General features: G+C 34.2%; 2 protein-coding genes across 3 annotated transcripts in view; one reads left to right on the forward strand and one right to left on the reverse strand.

The window, feature by feature from the left end:
• Positions 1 to 26,105, reverse strand: part of LOC111049748 (mitoguardin) — a 244,274-nt gene that overhangs the window by 95,321 nt on the left and 122,848 nt on the right. The gene's annotated exons all lie outside the window — the stretch shown is intronic.
• Positions 1 to 26,105, forward strand: part of LOC111044763 (protein unzipped) — a 73,913-nt gene that overhangs the window by 18,738 nt on the left and 29,070 nt on the right. The window contains exon 1 of one of the 2 annotated variants that reach the window (XM_022329982.2): positions 22,532 to 22,890. The exons of the other annotated variant lie outside the window; for it this stretch is intronic. The gene's annotated coding sequence lies outside the window, so the exon portion shown is untranslated. Of the gene's footprint in view, positions 1 to 22,531; positions 22,891 to 26,105 lie in introns of those variants that run through there. 2 annotated transcript variants of the gene reach the window in all.

Raw genomic sequence — 26,105 nt, forward strand, 5'->3', positions numbered from 1 at the left:
TTTGGATTATCGGATAACTTTCGACTCTCGCTTTCAAAACTTTTAAGTGCATTCTGAACTGTGATTACAATGATTTGAATTCGTACGTGTTATTCAAGCGAATTATGTGATCACAGTTTACGTGTCGAGGCTGTCACAATGTATCTGCTACTGCGAATTGTATGGAGAGGGAATGTTGAAGCAAAGAAGCACAAAGCCAAGCAGAAATGTATTAAGTGGAGAAGGGGAAAATCTTTATGAAAGCGAAAGATACAAAACTTATCAAACATAAGAGTGAATTACAGCTTTTGAAAGCTAATTTTAAGAAGACGAAGAATAAGAAGAAGAAGAAGAAGAAGAAGAAGAAGAAGAAGAAGAAGAAGAAGAAGAAGAAGAAGAAGAAGAAGAAGAAGAAGAGGAGGAGGAGGAGGAGGAGGAGGAGGAGGAGGTGGATGAGGAGGAGGTGGATGAGGAGGAGGAGAAGAAGAAGAAAAAGAGGAGGAGAAGAAGAAGAAGAAAAAGAGGAGGAGAAGAAAAAGAAAGATTAAAGAGAAGATGGGGAACTCACGGTAATAACTACTGTCTTCAATACATTATTATCTGTTGTGTAACACACCAAATACGCATTGTGTAGATTTGACCAGCGGAAAATTCAAATGAACAATTCAATTAGTCAGTACATATCAAGGTTATTTGAGATAATTTGACGAACCAACCAACTTTTAGCCAGTTATGACTATGCAAACTTTCAGGAATGTAGGGCAGGATATCCTCTACGATTTAGATAAATCAGCGGAAACCCTAACTAACAATTAGAGAGGAATTGTGGTTATTTATAGCGACACCGTTTGTGATTTTTTTCAGCAAAAATATATGTCGGATGTAAACAACACAATCATGACAGGCGTTAATAATTGATTCACCGACTCTAATTTTCGAATTGTACTCTACATGAAATTCATACTATACTTGATATTATGTACTAATATACATTCTCCAAATTTAATATTAGAGAATTCTACTTACGAGAATATAAAATGAAATCAGAGCTGTGAGAACCGTGAAGAATGTGATAATTCTAAAAGAAGATAGCGAACATACTGACTGAATTTGAACTTGTATTTCAACATATTTCTTGAAATGGGTGAATATTTCAGACCGAGAAATAATTTTGAGGAAGTAGTCGATATATGCCCGGTTGCAGAGTCGACAAATAGAGTCGCCCATAGTTAACAGCGCGTACCCAACTATTTAACAGGCCAATTTCGTTGCAGAGACGTTCTGTTAGCTATTGCTCTGCCGATAGGTAACAGCGCGCCAACAAACACGTTTTTCCGTTGCAGAGACAAAAAACCTACAGACAGATGACGTCATCTAAGGCTACCAATAACTAAAAGTGCTCTTTATTTGAATGCCAAAAGTCGTCCTTATAAATTCACTATACATACGCTCCAAGTGTATTTTAAGTTTATGTTGACTGTTTGCATGTTTTAAAAGACAGACGAAAATGGCCCGAAAACATTACATTATTACTATTTGAAACTGTAGATAAAGTGTAAATAAACTGAATAAACTATCATTGACTAATCAAGTAGCTTGAACGAAGATGTAATACAGTTTTTAATAAATTGTATAATTTAATAAATTTGAATAATCAATTATTATTATTATTATTAATTTTAATAATAAGCACATAAGCATTTTAAATTATGCAGAGTCAGTAGAAATATATCTTGTAAACTGGCTGCTTTGTTTCCAAGATATATCAAAATGCCAGAAGACAATGAAATAATTCTGGTCATTTTTTTTATTAATATTATACAATAATAAATACACCGGTCACTTATTTTACTTCTACCTCTAATTTTATTTTACTTAATTCATTCATTGCTATCAAAAAATCAAACTAACTGAAAATAATTACAAATTAGTTTGCAGTTTACGATCTTGATTCATAACCTCCAAACATAACACAATAAGCAGACAGCAGTTTTGTGATAGTAATAAACAAGCGCCATGTTGTGACGTCATCCGACTGGAGGTTTGGAAGAACTGTTCACAGTGATTCTCTTCCCGTTGCCAATACATTAGTTGGATAGAAGCATACAACGCAAAAAGTGGTATGAGCAGCAGTGTGACTTATGTGTGTGCCTTATCAGAGCCATAGTTAAAAGGGGTCTGGCAAAGGACTCTGCAACGAACATCTATTTATGGGCGAGTTGTTAACTAATGGCTCTGTTAACTATGGGTGATTTTATGTAGCGACTCTGCAACCGGGCAAAAGAGAGTGATTAGAAGAGATTTGACTAATTGAAAGTAAGAGAGAGAAAAGGTATGAATAAAACTATTTGGTGACACCAATCCTACAATTTGAGAATAAGTCAAATAAATTGAGGCACAGACAATTGAAATATACAGGGTGATTCATAATTATGGTAAAATAATTTAATACGTGATAGTAGAGGTAAAAATAAGAAAAAAAAGTTCTTATAAACATATATCCATAAACGCTTCATTAGCGAGCTATACAGAGTGAAAGATTTCGCCCGGAATTCAGTTCCTCTGGTGAAATACACCAATGCTGAATTGTTTGGGGACTAGTTTTTAAAAAACTTAAGCTGGATTCATATGGAGAAATATCTGAAAAATTGAATAAAACTAGTCTGGAAGCTGTAGTGTGAGTAGTTTTTGAGAAAAAAGTTGAAATATGCAAAAAATTCAAGTAGAAAAACACAGAATTCTACGTTTGATGCCCAATAACTTTCTTTAATGACCAGTAAACAAATAATTTTTCACAATAAAAATTGTAGAGAATTTAATTCTGAGAAGAATGATGTAAGCCGTGTAAACTAAATTTGAATAAAAGTTGGATAAAATGTATTCTCAGCTAATTCGGAGTATGAATAATGTCTAAAATTACCTGCCATTTTTTAAAAAGTCAACACTTAACACAAAAGCAAAGTGAAATGGTTACAAATAACTGGTTAATAATAGGCTAAACAAAAAACACAACGCGGCTACAGTAGGCCTTTGGAACAAAACAGCTGATATATTTTGTCTTAAATAAAAAAATATTTAAAAGAAATTATCAGCTGAAAATTATTTTCAGAAATATTTTAGCTCACTGTTGAACAAAAAAACAAACTGTAAGTTAGGCCTACTGTAGCCGCGTTGTGTTTTTTGTTTAACCTATTAACCAGTTATTTGTAACCATTTCACTTTGCTTTTGTGTTAAGTGTTAACTTTTTAAAAAATGGCAGGTAATTTTAGACATTATTCATACTCCGAATTAGCTGACATGCATTTAATGTATGGAATGGGACACTACTGTAATAGTACTGAAGCAAGACGTTTGTATCAAGAGAACTTTCCTAACCGAGTATGTCCAAGTTCAAGGTTTTTTGCCACTATTCATCAAGTCTGTCTGAGACAGATTCTTTGATATCCAAAGAGCACATTTATGCAGGCAGAACCCGATCTACTAAGACTGTTGAGTTAGAAGAACAAGTTCTTAATGAAATTTATGAACATCCCGAGAAGAACACAAGAGAATTGTCAGTGCAGTTTAATGTCAATCAATCTATCATTTGGAGGATACTAAAAGAGCAACAATTACATCCATACCACCTCCAGAAAGTTCATACTCTATTGCCACGAGACTGTATTCCCCGTGCTGGTATTTGCCGATGGTTTTTAGTAAAACTTGTTTACCCAAACTTTTTGACAACCGTTTTATTTACCGACGAGGCACACTTTACAAGAACAGCTATCGTTAACGTCCACAACTAACATATTTGGGCAGCTGAGAATCCTCATGCCATCAATCCCAATCTTCCACAACATCAGTTTTCAGTAAACATTTGGGCAGGAATCATAGGAGATCATCTACTTCTGTTCGAGCTTCCTTCTAGGCTTAATGGCATAATCTACTAGTCTTTTGGTATGAGTTTAATATCATCTAGATATGCTACTTTCATATAAAAAAAACTTTCATAAAAAACCGAATATTTCATTTGCAATCAGGTACAACTTATGAGTTATTAGTTCTCTCCTTATTTTACCATAATTATGAATCACCCTGTATATAATAGTTGATAAATGATAAACTTTTATAAGTAATGGAACCAGAAACCTGCAAGATTCAATATTGTGGAGGAAACTCAAACTAAGGAAGTTCACTTTTCTTCTTCTACTAAGTGTTTCCCATTGCCTTCCTCCATTTCCCACCTGAGACTTTCTCTCAAGATATTTTCTGTTTCGCATTAAAATACGATTAAAATCACATTGCACTGGCCAAAAATTATTCTCTGTTACAAAAATAGCAGCACTCAATTCCCTCAACTCCATACAAGAACAATAAATAATTCATTGTTTCGTAATAGGGACACGCGACAGTGGAGTTGTTGCATTTTGGGACCAAGTCACGCAAGCAGACAAACCACACGTCAAGAGCCCAGTCCGCCCACTTGCTACTGTTTGCTTGGGCGACTTGAAGCTTGATAGATGGATTAAGTTTCGAGAAGTGACAGGCTCAGAAAATATTGGTTCCGTGCAAATTCCAATAAGACTTACTCATATTTTTTGTTAAATATTATTCTGGGATCAATTTTATAGAGAATTTATTTCGCGATGTATGTTTTATTGTAAACTCTATACATCACTATTCAAAGTAACAAATTGTCATGTTTGATTATGTTGGAATTGTAGCTGTAGGCTAAGATAAACGATATGAGTCAAATATCTTATTTGATTTTATGATTCCAGAATTACTATACGGTAGGTGGTTTTAATTTGAATGACTTAATAATAATTGCTAGTATTGTTCAAATATTCATCTAATAATGAACATTTATATTGAATATCAACAATCCTGGAATATTAAATATTCTTCAAAAATATTGAATATTCATCAAAGTTTCTCAATTAATCAATTTATTTTTACAACAATCCATTCCATTTGAATTTTTTTCATATTTTATATCTTCATGAGTTTCATAAAAAGAGCTTTGAGGCAGTTTTACATGGTTAGAAACGCTCTGCTATCTACTAATTGAATTTTTCACTTGAAAAATTTATAAGTTTTGACTGCTAACAAGTGAAATCAATATTCACTAAAAACTTTGGACTCGATTAGTCGAAGCTTGAGTCTTGTGGTTATCGATTTTGTGGCGAGCCTATTAAATTACATGTGGTCACCTCCATTTCACAAGATTGAAATCTGAGATGTGAGCCAAGTTTTTGTTAGTCATGTACAAATTGGAATGGGAACCTCAAAACCAATCTATCACGCTGCAGAACAGGGATGTGGAACTTTAATTGCCAATTAAATTGGATGCCTGGATTAAAGTTGGTTAAACGTTTCATCAGCACGCTCTTAACTTCTAACCTTGAGTAAACCATAAATATTTTTCATTGATTTCGATTCATATTTGCTTTGCTACTTTTTGGATAAATGTGGACTATAATACACTATGCAATAATCTTAAAATTAGATATAACAGTGTTTTCTTTATAATCAGTCAAATCAGTCCCAAGTCTTGATTGAGCAGTGTTGCATTTCACATTTGCCCATTGATTTAAAAATTGATAAAAATATCAATATTCTTAGTAAACCATGGCCAATCTATAGTGTTTAATAGTGTATAAATACTATAGATTAGCCATGACTGAACAGAACACTTGCATTAGTAATGTACAATAATTTAATGTACAAGATTAAGATACTTCTCTACATAACACGTGAATCTAACCAAATTTTCATTTTTCTAGTAATTTAATAATAGAAACCATTTTATTGACAGATTTTATTGAAACAGTGTAAACTGAATTGAAATTAGTTTAAGCTTTGATTGTGAACTGAATGATAGGGTACATTGTTTGATGAATATTTTATAATAATATTATTAAACTAAGCTACTTTATGTATACTGATAACAGCCATTTCAATTTAAATTGATAAAATACTTATCTGAATAATAAAATTTGAAATTTCCAGATAAGAAATATTAATTTATTCTATGGAGTAAATACATGGTCCTGACAAAATAATTGGACTGTTCATTAGAAGAGTAGAGAAGACAAATAAATTATGCAAGAAATCAATGAATAAGTATTTGATAAAGAATAATACGATGAAGATATAATTATCAGATAAGTTCGTTCCTACTATAATAAAATTTTGAAACAAGAATTCTCACATGCGTCAGATACGACGAAAATCTCCAGATTGTGAATGTTATTATCTTATATTAATTCAAACGTCATACTCTAATATTGTAGTAGTAAATTACGTAACTGTAAGATTTATATTATTCAGTAGTGTTGGTCAACAAAACTTCATGATCAAATATAACAGATAAATTCAATAAATAAATTCACATCTCTATTACATGATCAAGTTCACAATCGATCTGAATCACAGTTATGAACAACAAAACATGAACAAGTTATGGAATTACATGGAATTTAAGTAGTAAGAACACTACAAAAACTTGGACAACTTATAAGAAGCTGTTGACTTATTTCTAACAACCTGATCCAGATTAGGCCATGAATATTTGATAAGCTTGTAAGAATAAAAGAGAACAGTTATTCGAAACTAATAAGGTGGTCTCTGTCCTTCCAAACCACTTCTCAATCTGATTACGGGTTTCTTGTTAAGGTGACAACAACATGAGACATGGGAGGTAATAGTACAATCAAGTCGAATCTGCAATTCAAATCCTACAATAGAAGTTGTGATATAATATGATTGAATAAAACATGATAAGAAGTCTTCAAATTAGTACTGTAGTTGGGGAATTCTTCTTCTGAGAGTAGAATAATTGAGGGTGGTTGAATAGTTGACTGAAATGTAGCCTATAATGGAGAATAATGAACAGGATTATTGGTAACTATTGCTATTGAAAGAGGACATCATTAATAATAATGGTATTTCTTCATTTTTTTCTAATTAACGATTTCAAGGTTTAGAGGATATAATTCTTCCTCTAATAGTGTGACAAGAGAAGAAATAATCATTAAAGTTGAATGGAACTGAGATTCTGTTTAATCCAACAGAAGAAAAATAAGGGCCTGTGGTTGACCGACATTTTTCAGTCGGCTTGCCCTTCCAAAAATATGCAAGGACCGACCAGAAGGGAAAACCTCACCAGCAGCCACATTGAGCCCCACCGATCCTTAATCCCTTCAGATTTGTCTGCGCTGAGCAGGTGTACTGCATTCCCAAAAGGGCACAGGTAGGGTTTACACTCTTTGTTCCATCTGATCTCGGCTTCAGAGCGCCGACTAAAATCTTGCACCATCATTCATCTGGAAGGCTTGATTGTTAGTAGTCATAGATGAATCTGTCTCACGTACAAAATTCATTACTATCCTCTGACTAGCGGAATCCATTCAAAGCAAGGAATGAATAATTTATTACGGTCTCATGGTAGTAGCTACTGTTCAGCAAACAATAGCTCACCAGGGATGCGAATGTAATAACAGTGATCAAATAAGATATCACTACATGAGTTCCATTTGTAGGTGTTATTAAGATTCTAGTTCAGATAGAAATTCTTGAGACATAAATAATCAAATTTTAACTATAGAAACTCAAAAGAGATTAGGGGCGATAATCTATGGTCTTATAATTTCAAAATAAACTGAGTTAAAATAATTGTTCTCATCTATCCCTTCCCAAATATACTTGGAATATAATATGCTGATGAATGAGCTGTTAATGCTCCAACAGTTGAATGACTGCATTATCTTAGGAACTTAGAAAATTATGAAATTATTTTGATTAACAGAGAATTAAAAATAGCCTATTAAGTAATGTGAGGGTATTGAGTAAGCTCTTACTTCAAACATATTGAATGAGCTCATCATTAAGGAATACAAAGTTTAGTTAGTACTCGTGAAGTCGTAATCGACCTATTAGAAGAAAAATTGTTGCTATTCTGTTTTGGGTACTTTTAATTTATTTAAACTTATTCAATGGCAAAGTGTTTTATAGCTCAGAATTCTCAATTCGAAGCAATCCTTCATGTATGACACAAATGTAGGATTGGCAGACGCCTGCCCACATTCTATTTGCAGCTCCGAAATCCACCAATTTATTGATCAATTTCAATTGAATGATTTTGATTAGATACAATTCCATTTAAACTAACTACTGTGTGGTTTGCTAATAATCTACGATACCACATCTCAATACTAAAGTGTCCTGAAGTGATAGATTAGTAGGCCACTACATTATTAGAAACCTTTTTTGGTTGAGCCTGTTGTTTCACTTTCAAAGAGTCTAATAATTTGTTAATGGATATTAAAAATATTATTGATTTGTGGAGTGATATCAGTTTAAAATGATTTACAAAATATGTTTCGTTCTCATGATTTACTCTAAAGATTAACATAAAATGAAAATCAGACTCGAAATTAATACATCAAGTTCTAATGGAACAATAAAAAATGAAACATGTTAGCTGAGCTAATCCAATATTGTTATAATTCATGCAGTATCTACAAACAGTATACCGCAACGCATACTTGGAATACGTTCTCTATACTGTCTTACATTTTTTACCACTAATTCGTTATTGAATTTCAAGTTCCCACATTATAGTTGAAACACGATTTCTGGATGTGATCTACCGCTTGTAGGTCTAATTGTCAACTGAGTTATTGATAATAATAATTATTATTATTGGGCTTCAATAAGTGTCCAGTTTATCATTTAGGATTCACTAATGGGTTAGAACCTCACGAACATTGCATAAACTCCTCAAGGTGAACGTTTCTGTTGCTCCTTTAACGTTAACTCCTTTATTCAGGATTTATGATTGCATTGTTCTTTGGCCGAAGCTGAGACTATCAAATAATGAAAAGCAAGCGAAGCCTCAAACAATATCTTTAGAAGTCAGAGCCTCGACCTCGCCCCGCTTTGAAACCACAGTTTAATTAGGGAGCTCGTTGAAGCACTGAGATAAGGGAGTTCGAGTCTCAGAGCACCTCACTCACTCACTTTAAAGCGCAAAACTCCCCTCAAAGCAAATTAAACGTTACCCAATGAGAGAAAAAAAACGGCAACAGAGCACCCCGAAAGCCTCACTTCAGATTGAGAAATTAATTATTGCTTCTCTAAGCCACAAACCTAATACCTCACGGTTCAATAATATTATTATCAAGTTTGAACTTCAGAAGCTGAGAAGACTTAGCTTATCAAGGGATTATACCTTCAGTTTTATTCTGTATCTGTTACTCTGAAGATTCCAGCAATTCATTATGTATTCTTCCATTCTCTGTATTCTAGTGTTTTTTTTCAAATGATTCCATGTCAAATTTAATTAACATTGGTATGCTGATACTGAAAATCAATGAAAGATGTTTGCTTTTCTGATAGAAAGGATACAAGATTTGTAATTAGTCTTACATGTATCTCACTTTAACTCACAGTAAATCAAAATCTAAGGTGAAATTTTTAGAGAGAAGGGACTGGACTTTATTGATAAATTTAATGAATATATTTTATCAAAAATAGCATTCCTAGATAATGCAAGAGTATCAAAGACTGTCATGTTCCTAACTGTTGGTACAGTCGGGTATTTCATGTTTCAAGGAGCTCACAAATTTCAATTCATTATCATGCTCCTTTCTTCCATTCAAGCCAGCAATTAACACTTTAACCGTATCACCGGTCTCTGAGACCGGTACAAAAATATTGCATTGAATTATTAATACACCTGACTTTCTGTTTGGCTCCTCCCACTCAGTAGCTGTTCAATGAATATCAGAGAACAATTTACTAGTCGTTTCAGGCTGATTAGAAGAGTCATTCCAAACACAGCCTCAGTTTATTACTTACGCTACGGTCCATCGTACCGGACGATACGGTAAGTGTTTCATCAATCCTGGTATTCCCGGTCTGTGATACCGGAGAATACGCTTTAAGCAACTTTTTTAACGGCTCATCATAGAGACCTCCGTTTCATTGATGCAGATTTCAGTGAACGAATCAAGGCAAATTACTTAGATTTTCAGAGTTTACATCAAAAGTATAAGAATCTATGAAATTACAAAAACTAATGTTTTACCATGAAATTAAACCTCCGGTCTGAGAGACCGGGTAATACGGTTGGTGGTTGGAAGAATCATGATACGGTTAAAGTGTTAAATTCCCATCATGTTGAATAGACTTCGGATTACTCAATGAATGATAAACGCCAGCTTAATAACCTCATAAAACTCACGTCTGCTGTTTCGTTAAAGATCGTTAAAGATTCGATAAAATTTGATCGCAGCGCGCATCTTCATTGAGTAACATTAAGCCGTGTCCACACTATGTCGATCGACTCTGTCGACCCGGTCGATCGATAAAGTCGCTCGACACCTTCGACTGTGTCACTCGACAAAATTGCCTCAGTACATGTGGACGAGTCGATCGACAACCATCATAAATGTTCATACATAATCGAGTGTTTTAAGTGTTTTAGTGTTTTAAGTGTTTTAGTGTTTAGTGTTTGACTTTGCAAATTTCTAATTTTCTTTTCCACCTCCACTTTTTCAATGCCAAATGACACCGCAATTTCCACCAAACCATCATGCCGCTTGTTTCTGTTTTTATAGTCAACATCACTTGAATCCCATAAGTAAGAACGATCATGGTACATTTCAATAAAATTCGACGTTTGGGTATCACTCCAATTCATTTTCAATAAAAATGTAAGCACTTGAACAACAGTATATTCACTATTCACTAACTAGTATATTCACTAACAGTATATTCACAACAGTATATTCACTACTTCACAACAGTATATCACTATTCTATTTTCTAAAACGGCAGTGACAAGATCGACACGTCCACACTGGTGCGTTCGACTCGACTTTCTTTGATCCGGACCGACCTGAATCGGGTTGCGTTCGACTTGACTCGACAGCGCTCAACAATGTCGAGCGACACGTCCAGACTTGTTCGACATTGTCGATCGACTTTGTCGATCGGTGTCGATCGACATAGTGTGGACGCGGCTTTATGCTTACACCTTGTTTCAAACATAAATTCTGCCTGATAAATTACTCATAAATTCTGTTTTTACGGATAAAATGTTTTTACTCATAAAATTTGAATAAAATTGAAAAACAACATAATCTAACAAGAACTGTCAATAAAAGTGTAATACGAATGTCGCGAAATGTATAAATTATGATGTAATAAAACTGTTAATTTTGCGAGCTAAATTTGGTTACTATTACTACTTTATTACTATTTTGGACTTTGAATTATTTATTGAGCATCAATTTATAAAGAAATAAAACAAAAAGAAGTTCAAATGTACACACTTTTTCCTATTTACTTATTTGATAAATAATTTCACATAAAAATTTGTTTAACCCTATTTCTTCTCATAAGTGTGTTTATTTCTTAATAAATCGAAGTTTAATTGACTCATAAAATCAATCATTATTGAATGTAATGGATAATATAGCCTTCATAAATTGAATTTTTTTAAATTATATCACTTCTTAGCAACGTTGACCATAGAAAAGTAAAATTGTCAACAAAGCAATAAATGATTGATTACGTAAAAGTTTTTATCCGTAAATTCATGGTAATAAAACGTTATTCTCCAATGTCCATTTCTTTTGGATTTTCTCACTATTTTTACCAACTCCCATCTTGTTTTTTGTATCTGCTGATTGAATAAGCCTTACCACTATCCAACAAAACCAATCAAGAACTGAATCTAAATTGAGCAAAGTTATCAGGAGCAAGCAATTTCTAAATCTGCATTACCACTTGTGTGAGGTCTTCGAATAACAAATAGGAAGCTGAAGGCTGTTCAGCAGTAAGAACGTGATAAGGTTTCCATGTAGTCTGCCTACCCCCCCCCTCACCATTCAAGATAGCGTTCTAAAGAGCAAAGTTTACACAAAGCCTACTACAACCTAATTAGCGTATCAACTTGGTGAACTCTGATGAAATAGCCATATCACTTCGTACCAAATGTAGAAAGTGCCAACTTAGTTCTAGTAGCGAACAGAAACGTTTCAATTTTGCAATATGCATATGAATACGTGATGGTAACTATTGCATAATTTGAGATAAAAATTGAGAGAAGCTTTTTAAATGAAGTGAGGATATTTGGATCAAGCATAAGGACTGAATTCATTTAGTATTGTAACAAAATATCGCGAAAAAAGGTATTAGAGAATATAAGAAAATAAATATTGTAAATTGTATTATGCATGAAACATTGGAATTTGAAAATTAAAATATCAATACTGGAACATCCGGTAAAATGAGAGAGTTAGCCAATTGCGGAATGAACAGAATAAAGTAATACAGAGAAATATTACTGTTTCCTTTTGTACTGAATTGTTGAGTGAATAAATAATCAAATAAAAATGAAAAAATAATTGAAGTTCAACTTGAGTAACTTGACTTGAGAATATGCTCACATTCCAAAAAATGCGAATTTTTAGAATTTTCAACTTTAGCCAAATAACTTTTAAACTAAATTTTCTTAAAATAGTGTCAGATGGACTTGGTCCACTCTTGCTCTGAACCCTTCAACTGTTGATAATCATAATCAACAAACCAGTTTTTCTGTATGAAAATGATGAAAAATCTATGGAAAGCAAGTGAAGAGTTATGGATGAACGTTGTTGGAACTGTCAATCTTAGAAAACGTTCTAAGAACGTTCTTAGAAAACAATCCAATTTGAATTTAGACAATGAGTTGACTTGCAATTATTTGATGAATTTCCAGAAAATATTGCACTTCTTATTACATTCAACACAAATAATTCAGATCTATTTCTCACAGTTGCATAGCAAGCTATAACAACGCAAGTCTCCAAAGACTGGAAGCGCAAGCTAGAAAAAGACCTACTTGAATTTATTCTGGACCGTATGTCAACTGCTGTAGTGATATCAAGAGGCGGGGACGTATAAATAAGAACTGGAATCTGTTATACAGTAATTGCTTCTAGGATACTGTCGGCATTATTCTCATCCTCCTTCTTTCGCTATCTTCCTCTTCATCATTCTTCTATGTTCCTTTTCTAGTATCTCCTTTCTCTTTTTCTTCACCTTTCCTGGCAATCATCGTCCACTTCTTTCATTTATTTCCTTCGTCAATTCTTCCTCTTCATTGACTATTGACATGTTCTTCTTTTTCTACTTCTTCATCATATTCAATCTCGTCATTCGCCAATTTTCATCTGCTGCTATCTACTCTATTCCTCCCTACCACCATCCTCTTCTGTTCACTTCTTCTAATCAATATTTTTCGTATCATTTTTCAAAATTTTAATTTTTATATAACTGAAATTTCTCCATGAATTTTACAGTACTAATCCCCATAAATTTGCTCCTTTGCTACCTTACTTTGACATACTCTCTTCACAATCAATTCTTCAACATATCGTTCAACAAATCATTCAAGTAAGCATAATAAGTGTATTAATTTACTCATCCTTAGCCTACTTTTAAAAATTATTTTTCAATCTTCTCCGACTAACTTCTTTCCCTTCTTGTTTCATTTTCCTTTTGTCATCAAATATCTTTCTTCTTGTCTTCTTGGCCAGCTTCTCGCATATCTTTCTCTTTCCTTCCACTCACTTCTTAAGATTTTCTTCACTCCATGTTTATTCTCCCACCATTTCTTCATCAGTCCCTTCTTCTTTTCATAACCTGCTATTCTTTGTCCTTCTTATTCTCATCCTGTTTGTCTGCTCACTGTCTTCTACAACGATTCAACGTCTTCCTCATTTGACCCATAAGTCAGTGGTCAGGTCAGAGAGGGGAAATTGGCCACCGGCTCTTCACCAGTCAGCTCAGCTCTGATGTCCACCAGATCCTTAATCCTGTTCAATTAGAGGGCAGGGCACAACCGCATCTTGACAAGCAATTATTTACTCAGCTAGTACTAGTGGTAGCTGCAGTTCAAATTGTAGTTCAACACAGAAGACAATGCATGACCGTGTTCAATGTTTAGTTGGACGGGACTAGACAGCTGACAATCAAGACCTTAATTTCAATGTCAAAGACCACTGTTTAGACTCAGGCGGTCCCTTGCACGTTGCTAAGTGAAAGCACTTATCAAAACAACAGAAACCAGTAAATCAAATCTCATAACAATACAGAGTAACCAGGTAACATAATGGTTATTCCATAACAATACAGAGCAACTGCAACCAGAGGGAAACAACCTGAGTTGTTCTTGCGCTCAGGACACGACAATGTTTTCCACAAACATTTCTATAGAAATATTCACTTTGGTTGACAAGATTCAGCATTTGTTGAATGGGAAGCATCAAATGAGGAGTGCTGACTGTTTCAAGTGAATCCCACTAAAGTTGCAGAGGCTTCTTGATGTTGTTGACAATACCAGTTTCCAAGTACAGAATCACCTATTAGCTACAGTATGCTTACAGTTGTTGGAATAAACTTGTTTTATCAGACAAGTAACTTGCTACAGTATATTATGGGAGATGCAACTTTATTAGTGGAGTTTGTTGTTCACGGTAGCCGAACAAGATTTGAGAAGGCGTGGAAAAGATATCTGTAAGAAAAGCTGAATATTATTTGCACTTCAATACACGTACATCATCACAGTTGAATTTAATATGCTGTATGAAGGTTGCGATAGTTTGACTGGAGATTTCGAAACTGTTATAAATACGAAAGTAAGTTTGATCCTGGAAACAAACTTTGGTTGATTTTCACAAGAAATTATGGTTTTTTGTTGAAAATCTGCTGTGTATTGCAAATGCAGAATTCAGTAGATTTTTCCAGAGTTTTAGTGATGGTTGTAAAAAAGGATTTACTTTATTTCAGAGAAGCATTTAAACGTAATTTAATAATTACGACATTTAATAATTCTTTTTCAAACGTGTGTCAACGTTACTTCTTGAGCTGAATACATAATGGGGATATTTATTATGATTAATTGGAACTCTTTTATAAATAACTTATTACAATAGCTCAAAAACACTTATTAATTATTATTATTATTATTATCACTAGTCTGAAGTTTTCAAAGATTTCCGAAACACGTAAAAATTGTAGCAAACTCCGTTACTTTATTTCTGAGAGATGATAACTGACAAAACGATAGATTGTGGCATCAATGAGAATACACCTTGCAAACCGGACAGCTGTCAATGAACGCCAATTCAAACAATCCCAGTGAAAATAGAGCGTGAAGTACAACGATGTACTCCGTTAAACTGTCCAAATAATTGGCTTGCAGTAGGTCTCCTCCTGTCTGAGTTATGGGCTAATGGGTAATTGAGCCTTTCGATTCGGCAGTAGTACGGATTCTAAGTGTACAGATCGGGTAGCACTGATAACACAGAAAAGACAGAGAGAGAGAGTAAGGAAGATATTCAGAGTGAGACAGAGTGATGAGTGGAAGTGAGAAAAAGAGGGGACCAATTGGCTTGGCTTCACATGTCAAGTACCTCCTGTCAAAGTATCATCTGACCAAAACTGGTAAGTTTCAGACTATTAAAACGGTACTGATCACTTGAGAACTGATGATAGTAATTAGATATTGTGTAGTAGCGTCGAAAAACTATGTAGATACTTGGAGCAGTCAGCCAGCCTCCTACAAAAAGCATCTCCTCTAATGACTGGTTCCGCTGCATCATTAATAATGTCAAGGCTGGGCCGACGCACTGTCATGTTTGCTCCATTTTTTATACTCTGGTCATTAAGTTGAATAATCTTATTTCTTCACAGCTTAAAGTTTTTAGGTCTGTGACATCATTATTATTATTCAGTTGTAAATGAAAAACCTTCGAGTCCAGTGGGACCTTCAATGTAAATATTCTGTTTAATAAAACTTGATTGATTGATGAAAATCCACTATTCTAGAAAAGTCACTAGCACTACGAAAAGTCACAGTTCTAGAAATTGGTGACAATGCATTTTTTAGATGATACAATGTAGGTGATAAGAAATAATCTAGAATGCCGAAATGAGAAACGTAATATAGTAGTTGGAAAGTATGATACTGGATTGATATTTATGAAAATGTTGAATGATTCACATCAAATTCCAATTAAGATTGGAAGGTTGATAGGTAGGGAAGACTATCAAATCCTGAATCCGTTCAATACAAGATATTTTCTAATAAGTATAGAATCTACTTGAAAAACAGAACTCACGTCTTTGATTAAGTCCGGTCAGTCAATTAAATAAGTAAGTACTTTTGTAAAAGTGAAAGTCGATTATTGACCAACAGTTTTAAAGTTGGACAATTCGAAAATTAATATGATAATTTTTACTAATTATTATGAATCAAGATTATAAGAGTTTTGAGCTGCGTTTTGAAACAAACTATTGTCACTTTTGGTAATTTCACGAAAGAATTCAAGATCTCACACTCTTTTTAGTGTTCAACAATGACTATCCGCGTACAAGAGGCGCAACGCTGAAGATAGATAACCTCTCTGGATAAACTGGTGGCCATAAAACATTGAGCGTATGGGTTGCAGCAGCCAAGGGCCACAACAGAATCAACCCTGTTGTGGTAGGGTGTAGGGGAGGGGGCATCCCTGAAGACTCATAGCACCCGACAATCCTAAAAGCACATACCAAAAACACATTGATCGTTTTTCTTTCACGTGATAAATGTGACCCTTTTTCCATTTCTTTTTTCGCAAGATTTTTCAGCCTCGGGAAAAGCGAGGAGCGTAAGAAGCGGGAAACTTAAATTCTTTCGTCGACGAAGAAAAACTTGAACACATAATAAAATTTCCTTCCTCGAGAAAGCTATCGTGCAGTTTTATGACCGTCGCGGGAAGAGGAAATTTCAATAAACCGCGAGAAATTGAGTGGTAGATGAAGTGATACCACTCATCTAGAAATTTGCGACCAAAAGGCTCCATTAATAAAATCTTGGTGCATTTTACTTACCAACGTTCAATAGAGTACAAGTGACTTCTTTCATGATGTTCTGAAAGGATTACTGAAATCGAATGATACTCGAAAAAATTAGGCAGCAGAGCGCAAGAATGAAACGATACGTTTTTATATTGCTGTTTCGAGCCCAATTCTCGTCATTTGATGAATGTTCGAAGATTTCTTGACTTATTCTATACAACAGTGGTTGATTCCAACAGCTATGAATATACAGTTGCCATCTACAAGATTTTATCAAATTTATCATGCAAATATAAAAAATATAAGCTGATATATTAGATGATTTTTTATATCACTATAAATTTGAATTTTAAGCTGACTTACCACAATAGAGAGCTCAAAAATATATATTTTGATGACTCACCTGAAACAAAAATACATCATAATACTTCAATATTTTGCATAACATTTCAGAATACAGAAATCATTATGTTATATGTTTCATTTGCTTCTAATTCATTACATTGTCATACAAAGAGGTTATTTTTTTCTTACAACTCAAGACTGAACTTTGAACTAATGGCGAATCAATAAAGAAAACAAGACTAATTTCGAACAAGAAACGTAGATTGAGAAAACATCAATTGAATATACTTGAAATAATATCATTACCAAAAATGCAAAGTAGAATAAAATTGAACAATTTTGATACACTTAGCCCTTCCCTTTTAAGCAAATTTCCCCATTAGTATTTTTGAAAAATTCCTTTTTTACAGATGTAACTGCGAAAATTTGATACCACATTCAATATCCCTGCAAACTTAAAAATAATGACAAATTCGATGAAGAAAGAAGAATTCAATACGTTCAGGAGCAGCATTTTATATTCATGATCTCCTCCCTCATATCCTCATATCCTCATAGTTGGACCTCCAAGCAGGTTCAACAAAAAACTGAATACCGCAGCTGCAGCCACTTCAACAACTTCTGTAGATAAGAAACAACAACAAATAATCAATGAAAATGAATAAACTAATACACTAGTGGCGATCTGGTGACAGATCTACAGCCTCTGGCAAAGACGGTTATAAATATTTAATTGAAATTTGAAGAGTCCAACGCACACACTGCCCATCTGCTTTCTGTTTACATTGAACACCGCAACGTGGGCCTACGTTATTGCGTGGCACGTGGACTCTTGGTCCAAATCCCCTGGGCGCTTCTGTTGCCATGGAGACCAGAGGAGGAGTGAGTGGGAAAGAGTGGAAACTGGAGGGATTCACGAGACTGTTTCACTACCTGTGAGCGCTACTATTCACCAGTTCTTCCCCCATCATGTGAATGTGCCAGACTGTGATGCAGTGCAGTACACAGTATAGTCGGATTCACTTCACAGTGTCAGTATCGGTTGAAAAGACAAGCGTCAATGTTATTTACAAGAAATACTGACTGTTGAAGTGAATTCATTGCAAAGTACTCATGCAGTCTGCACTCCAACCTGAAATTACTCCCTCGCTAATTGAACTTGTGTGAACTACCAGAAAACAGATAGTAAGATTCACTTTCAACTGCCAGCGTCCTCTATGATCAACATGAATCCTTCCCCTAGAACCAATGCTGAATGTTCAAAGTAAATCTCAACAAACTTTGTTACATTTCGTTCGTACACTGCATCATCCAATTATAAATGTACGATTGAATTGATGTTGTCGTTGTTTCGTGTACGGTAATGTGTCAGTGGCCAGTAACAACAGAGGGTTTTATAACAATGTAATCGAGTGTTTGTGGAAATTTAGCTGCTATGGAAAGGAGTGACATTGGAAGTAATTTATTGGGAGTATTATTGATCGTTGTGTCCGTGTTAGTTGGCAACAATCGTAACGGGTTAATTTGATAATTGAGCTGTGTAGTGGTTGATGGGTGAAAGTCATGGATTAGGCCTTTTCATGAATAATATATTAGACATAAAAAATAGTCTTTAAATGAATTAAATTGGGAATTTAGTATTAAATATATAATTGTATATTATATAAATGAAAATTTAGTATTAAATATAGATATTAATATATCCGGATGCTGATCACTGTTTAGTAAACGCGAAGACAAAGGAAGACAGTTACATTTCATTGTTTTGTATTTGTGATAATTGAATAAGAACTTGAAATTAGTTCCACTAAATTTGGACCTCTAGTGTATTCATGAACTATTCAACTTTAAAGATCAAGTAAGGCCAAAGAATTACATATTTTCAATTCTATGTGTAAGGCTGGCAGACCATTAACCCTATGAAATAGGCGGTTCCAATACACTTGCATACTAAAATCAACTAGGATTTATGCTTGCTCCAGACATACATGCTTGTTAAAGACCGTAATGCCTTTTCAGGCGAATGATCAATACCCAAGTGCATATGGGACAATACTACACCTTGAACTACCAGCCAGACATTGTTACCTTTCCTTTCCCTTCCATAACTTGTCAAACATTAACATTTCATTCATGTGATTTACGCACCAACTTTAATAATCACCTCTGTACGCTGCAAAAGCTATAAATTACAGCGCAATACTGCAGTCTTAATACGCTTAAATCTTAATACGTTTACATCATCCTTAGGCTTATAGAGTCGAACCAAAGGCAATTGAGTATTGAATTGTGAAGGTTGGTGTGTCTTTCTAGAAGAATCTTTTGAAAACTGGAAAAGCTAATCCTTCATAAATTATCTGACTTCTGTTATGATTTATAATTTACAATTTTTATACAAAAAAAATATTTTCATATTTTTTTACTAGAATGAGGTATCTTAGTGGAATCCTGATGCCCTGAGAATTGCAAATTTAAAAATATTCAATAAACAAATTGTTGTTTCTTCTATTCTACATAACCTACAAAAAATTTTTTTTTTCAATTAGCAAGGATAGAGCTTCTCTTCTGCTATTACAGACTTTTCAATTAAACTCTAACACTTGGGACCAAAATTCTGTTTCCATTCCAGTTTCGGTATCGGAGACCGTAAAACCGAACGTAAGTAACCCATTCAGGTGTGAAAGAGCCCTCTCGATTCAACTCACACGGCAGACAGGTCTGTGAATCGCTTGCTTCTCCACTCCGCTGTAAACAAACACGTCTAGAAGTGGCAAGTGGGAAGTGTGCACTGAGAAGATAAAGCAAAGAAAGTATCTGTGCTGGAGAACACTCATGTAATGCTTGGCGTGTCACTACCACGTGACACATGCTCATTGTGTTACCTTTCTCCTTCTCCTCTCACATTTTCGATCGAAGAACATTGTTGAAGCGGAAGGAAAACAGGAAGAATCGAGTGGAATATGAAGAGGAAGGAGAATGAGAAGAAGATGAGTAGAAACTCATTGGGAAGGTGTAGTGAGAGTTCGTAAAAAGTATAAGGAAGATAGAGAAGAAGAGAGACGATGAAAGGGAAAGAGGAAGAATAAAAAGATTATGCAGAGAGTGAGAAAGGAGAGAAGATAAGAGACACTATGGTAGGGGAAATGGGAGGATGAAAAGAAGATAGAGCAGAGAATGTGATGAATGAGAAGAGAAGAGAGACATGAAGAAAAAGGAAGGGAATAGAAATAGTGGTTAGGAAAGGAAGGCGAGTTGCTGGAGAGAAGGACGAGAGGAAAATAATTAAGAGAGAAGAGAATAGACAAAAACGAAGGGGAGAAAAAATGTGTGGAAAAACGAAGAAGAAAAAATGCGGCAGGAAGAGTAGAATATGAACAGTGAGGAAGAGTGAAGGAAAGAATATTAAGACGATAAATATGAAAACAAGTAAGGTGATAAAGGAAATTCACGTGGCAGATAAAGAAAAAAGTGGGTAAGAAGTGGAACACGAAGAATAGAAGGTAAGAAATAAGAATAAGGATAGTAGGTGGGGAACGTGGAGAAGGAGGAGGAGGAGGACAAGGATCAAGATATAAAAGAATTGAAAGATGGTGAGAAGCATTAGGAGGGAAAAGAAAACTGTAGAAATTGAGATGAGTGAAACAGGATTAAGACATGGAAAAAATCGTAAAAACAGTAGAAAATACAATAGAAGAAAGGAATAAGGATAACAAATAAACTAGAGACAAAGAATGTTTGGAAAAGGGTTTCCCGAAGAAGGAAGGATACAAGATAACGCGTGGAAAGGCTACAAGCGACGCTTCTTCAAGTTATTCAGTGTTGCTGGGATGCTTTCAGACCCACACATCACAAATTCCTTTTCTCCCTTTCACCTACACTGCGCCCAACTTTCCTTCTTTCTCCTACACCCTTGAACTTGGACCAGCTGTTCCACCCACGCGCAACCACCTGCACGAGCGCGTAACGTACCGTTGGCTACCTAACAGATCCTGATCATTGAATTATATCTATGTAAATCGGATATACATACACGTATACATCTAGTTCGCCCACAGCCAGCCTGAATGAAACGAAGCTTGCCTTCTTCCGAAATCTACAGCCTCTTCCATTCAGCTCTGGGTTTATTGGATGAATAACACACAAAAAAGGCAGTGGATTCTACTCTATTCAATGCTTGGCTACTGCTCGAGGTCTCTGAGCCGTAAAGTGCATGTTTTCACTTCTACATCATAATGTACTTCTCAGCGTCGAACATGGCTCACAAGGTAGAAAGAAGCTTTTCTAGGTTCATTAACTTCGAATAAATCTCTAGTCACTTTATTCATCTTGATGAAGCCATATACTCATGGCTTGTGATTTGGTGTAGAAATTTGAATGGACATAACATATAATATTTGGACAATTTAAAACTAAAATAGGAAATTGAAGAAGTTTTAGGCAATAGCCTGTTTTTTCTTTTCCGATTCTTGTATTTTTTTGCTAACCTTATAAATAAATAAATGGCTATAAGTTATAAGTTATTCTTAAGCAGATAACCCCAACAGATAAAATTAACTAAATAATGATTGGTTAGTCATAATTTATTCCTGCTTTCACGGTTTTATTCCTCAAAGTCTTTTGGTTCTATATGCTATAAGCTAGTTTGGAAAAATTTTCTGTTGATCTGCAAATATTTAAAAAACATGTAAACTAATATTATCGTTGAAACCATAATATCTTGTTAATTCTAATTTTCGATCAATAACTCAAGAAATTAGGAAGATTCTTCTACATTCATCTATGCTTGTAGTGATTATTGGTGAATCGTTCACTAACACAGCATGATTCTGATATGGTGGGTATACCGTAAATTTGTACAGTGGGTTTAATATCGTACCATGAAAAACCTTTATACTGTAATGATAAAATATGAAAACTGCGATCAGACTGGTGATTTTGTTATTGGAGTTCGAAAGAGATGTCTGTAACTTAATTTCAATTTGGTATAATTTTGTTACAAATGATAGAATAAATATTGGTTTGTAACTTAAGTTTGATCAGCTTGATTGAAACATCTCCGAAAGTTCATCAGCAACGTTACTGCCTATTAACCCGCTTCAACCTACTCATAACATCCCGGGCAAAGCGATTTTATAGATTGGCAATTTGAAAATTCAATTTACACGTCATCGTCGGAACAAACAGACGAATGAATGAATGGCAACAAGTGCACCATATTCGATGGCATCCTTCTTCCTCACCCACCCCCCAACCACCCCAGACTTATCTGGGGGGTAGACTGAAAGGGGGGACCAAGTGGGTCAGCGCCTGCCTGCTCTGCTCTGCACACCACCTATCAGCCGACAGCAGTCAGTAGTCAGCGAGACTCCTTGAGTAAGCATTGAATTCGAAATTTCTCAGAGGTCGGCGCGAACTGCCGTCTGCTATCACTCGAGTTTTTACTCTCAGTTTCTGTGTGGTTACACGGTTTTACTTATAAATTCTGTTTAGGATAGATTTTAATACACTATATTAAGAGGTTGAAGTTGATCCATAGATTTATGATTCCATTAATTAATATTCTTGAAATAAATATCGTCGGTTTGATTGTAGATGAGTGAAGTGTGTTGTTTATAGTGTTCTCATCATCACACCCACAGTGTATCACGGATTTATTCTCGAATTTGGATAATCAAAATACATAAATAGTAAGTATTCTGTTGATGAGAATAAAGTGTTGGATGGAGGGTTGATTTGGTATTTTTTGTCGGTTATATAAACCCAGGAAACCCTGGGAGTTGTTAGTATGTAAGAGTGTATCGTGAAATAATGCCAGCTTGAATTATGACCAAGATTGGCGAGTTATTGAATGAATACAAGAAATGGAAAACTCATTCCAAAAAAGGGGATTTAGAAGATTAGAGACTTGGGGGTTTTGGAGAGCTATTGAAAAAGTGAATCATGATCAAGTTTGAAAATGTATGTTCATAGAAAATTATCTGATTCTTGGTATACAGTTTTTTTAAAACAGTCAAATAAATATTCAAATAATGAGGTTCATGAGCTTTATTGTAATGTGATAATTAACCTCAAATTTCCCCATGGCATTTATATCTCCTGTTCCATTATCACGAAATAGCCTACGTGAAACGTACAATTTGAAAAAGGCCGATGAAGGGTTAAAAATATAATAGGGATATTAATGAACATAATAACTATTAGTCTGAACAACCTACGAATGATTTCTTATCAAACTGATTTCTTGCTAACGTTCAATCTCCTAAATATCCCCTTTTAACACTCATTTATCATCGTTACCCTTTTATGAGAATGGAGCAAAAGCTTATTCATCCAATTCCCGAAATTCAAGCTGAACACACCTATTTTGAATACTTCTTAATCGAATTGTAACATAATTTATGCAAACAAACGGCAGAGGCTGTGGAAACACTAATTTGAACGTTATACTATCAAAATATAACGTATTAATATTCTATTCTCTATTAATAGTATTTGATATCTTCTTCTTTTGAATGAGTTACACAAATAAAATAAATTCATGTTTGGTATTGTTCTTTTCCTGAATTATACTATTGAAAACTAAATTATATATTCAATTCGATTTTATCAAGGTAACCTGATGATTCCTGGGATCGCACAACAATGACCCACAAATTACTGGTGAAAAAAGCGGTTCATCAGCCTCAATTTCCTTACATTAAAATTCCATTACAATTACTCAAATTTGAATTTAGACACGGTTTTTTTATCTGGCATGAATGGGAAAGAATGTCGCCTAATATGAAAATCATACAGAACTAGACGGTCTTATCATTGTTATTTGTGGCGAGTACTGAGTAATGAGTATTGAGCAATGAGTACTGAGAACTTGTACGAGTACGCAGTAGGGAAAATCAATAGCGCAGTGCAGGCTGTTCCAGGTAACCTTGACTAGGGCCAGCGTCCTTGAAATCACTTCAATGCTATTTCGTTTTCGTTTTGACGTCAAATTTCAAGAATTGTTTCAACCTGCATTCGGTTGCCATGGCACTATACTTCATTTAATCATCATCATATCGTGCACTACCTACAACATTGAAATCGTTGTGAGTTCCAAGTCTACATTGGTTAAACGGCCTGGAGAAATTTCATAAATAGTTAATTATCATCTAGATTTCTATTTCAAATCTTAGTTTGAGGACATTAAATTGATTTTGGACAAGATGAAATTTGCTGTAGAAATTTGCAAGTCATCGTTGAGACTTCCAAGTCTACATTGGTCAAACGGCCTGGAGAAATTTCATAATAGTTATTCTATTTGAAATCTTAGTTTGAGGACATTAAATTGATTTTGGACAAGATGAATTTGCTTCAAGTTACAAGCGAATTCACTTCATTTTACGTTTTTATTTCAAATTTAAAGAACATTGCTTCAAACCGACATCAAAGTGGCACTATAATACATTATTATTAATATTATCATATTGTTACTTTTTTTTCTTGCTATCGAGTTCACCTAAAAGTTCACCTAAAATCCTACAAAATCTTATTGAATACTCAGTGTACTGAAAACAATTACCATCCCAAATTAGCTCATTCATTCATTGTTTTATATCTACAGATATTTCCCTTCCAAATCCAAGTTCAAGAAGATCCCATTGACTTTGTAGAAGTAGAGAATAGAGAGATAACGAAAAAATTGCAAGAATTATTTCTAGATAGGATTCGTTACAATGCTCTATTATTGTAAAAAATTCTATCTAAAAATAATTGAGAAAAAAGTTCATCGACAGTAATTCAAATGGAATCGAACTAATATTATTAACCAACAAAGTGATCATTTAATTAAACTGTTCCCTCGATACTTCAACTTCTGAAAGTTGCAAATCAACTAACCGCGGACCTCCTATTAAGTTGTCAGTGCTCCTGATGAGATAATAAGCGCGGCTAATTGAATACTTTGTATAAGAAAATAATAGGGATCAATTTTACTTTTCCATGTCATTTGGGCTCTATTAGTGCCAAATAATGACATGAAGAGTTTTCAGTGACGTACAGCATGAATGGAGGAGTACTGCGGAAAGGATTTCCACTTTCACAGTTTCGCAATAGAGCTGAACAAACTTTATGATTTCATCAGTGAAGCTGATTGTTTCCGAGCTCTTTTATAACAACAAATTCTATTATTTATGTGGCTCAATTTGTAAAATTCACAAACAACAATATCCGTTCAGCAAGAACAATACTGTAATGTTTGGAATATAGCTTTCACTTAACTAAAAATGCTTCTTTTTATAAGATTGTTGATAATGATAAGTTGTTAAAACACTTGATAACAGTAATTGGAAAGTTTATCAACCTCTATCTTTCAATTAACTAGTTGATTTTAGTACTGCTTCTGTATTTTTACAAAGTATTTGGTGATCGTTAATGTTTAGATGTTTTTCATTTTGTTGGAAGGAGTAAAGAAAGAGAAGCAGTAAATGGAGCCAAGCTTCTTTCCATAATTTGGAAAATATTAATTGGTCAACATTTATATTTTTACAGCAAAAGTTTTGTTTTATAATGGACTGAACCAATGGATACACAATCCAAATTTGAATAAAGTTCAACTCATTATCAGAGAGAATGGAAATAAATTAAAAGGTTAAGTACCATCCACACTCATTGTTCTGAAACAAAATAATATTGTAAGAAGTAGACGTTTTAAAAGAGTGTTGATCGTTTTGAAAAATGATAATATTTTTCTGAAATTGGAACAATTATGTTTTACAAGGATTTCAATATGGAAATTCAATACTAACCGAGCTTGTAAATAAATATTGAGTTGGTAAACTGTGTCCCATAAAAATCCACGTTGATTAATTAATATTCAGAATGTATTATAGAGGAACTATGAGGTTATGAAAAAAACAAGATCGAA

This window comes from Nilaparvata lugens, chromosome 3 (assembly GCF_014356525.2).
Source record: "Nilaparvata lugens isolate BPH chromosome 3, ASM1435652v1, whole genome shotgun sequence".
Classification (NCBI taxonomy): Eukaryota; Metazoa; Arthropoda; class Insecta; order Hemiptera; family Delphacidae; genus Nilaparvata; species Nilaparvata lugens.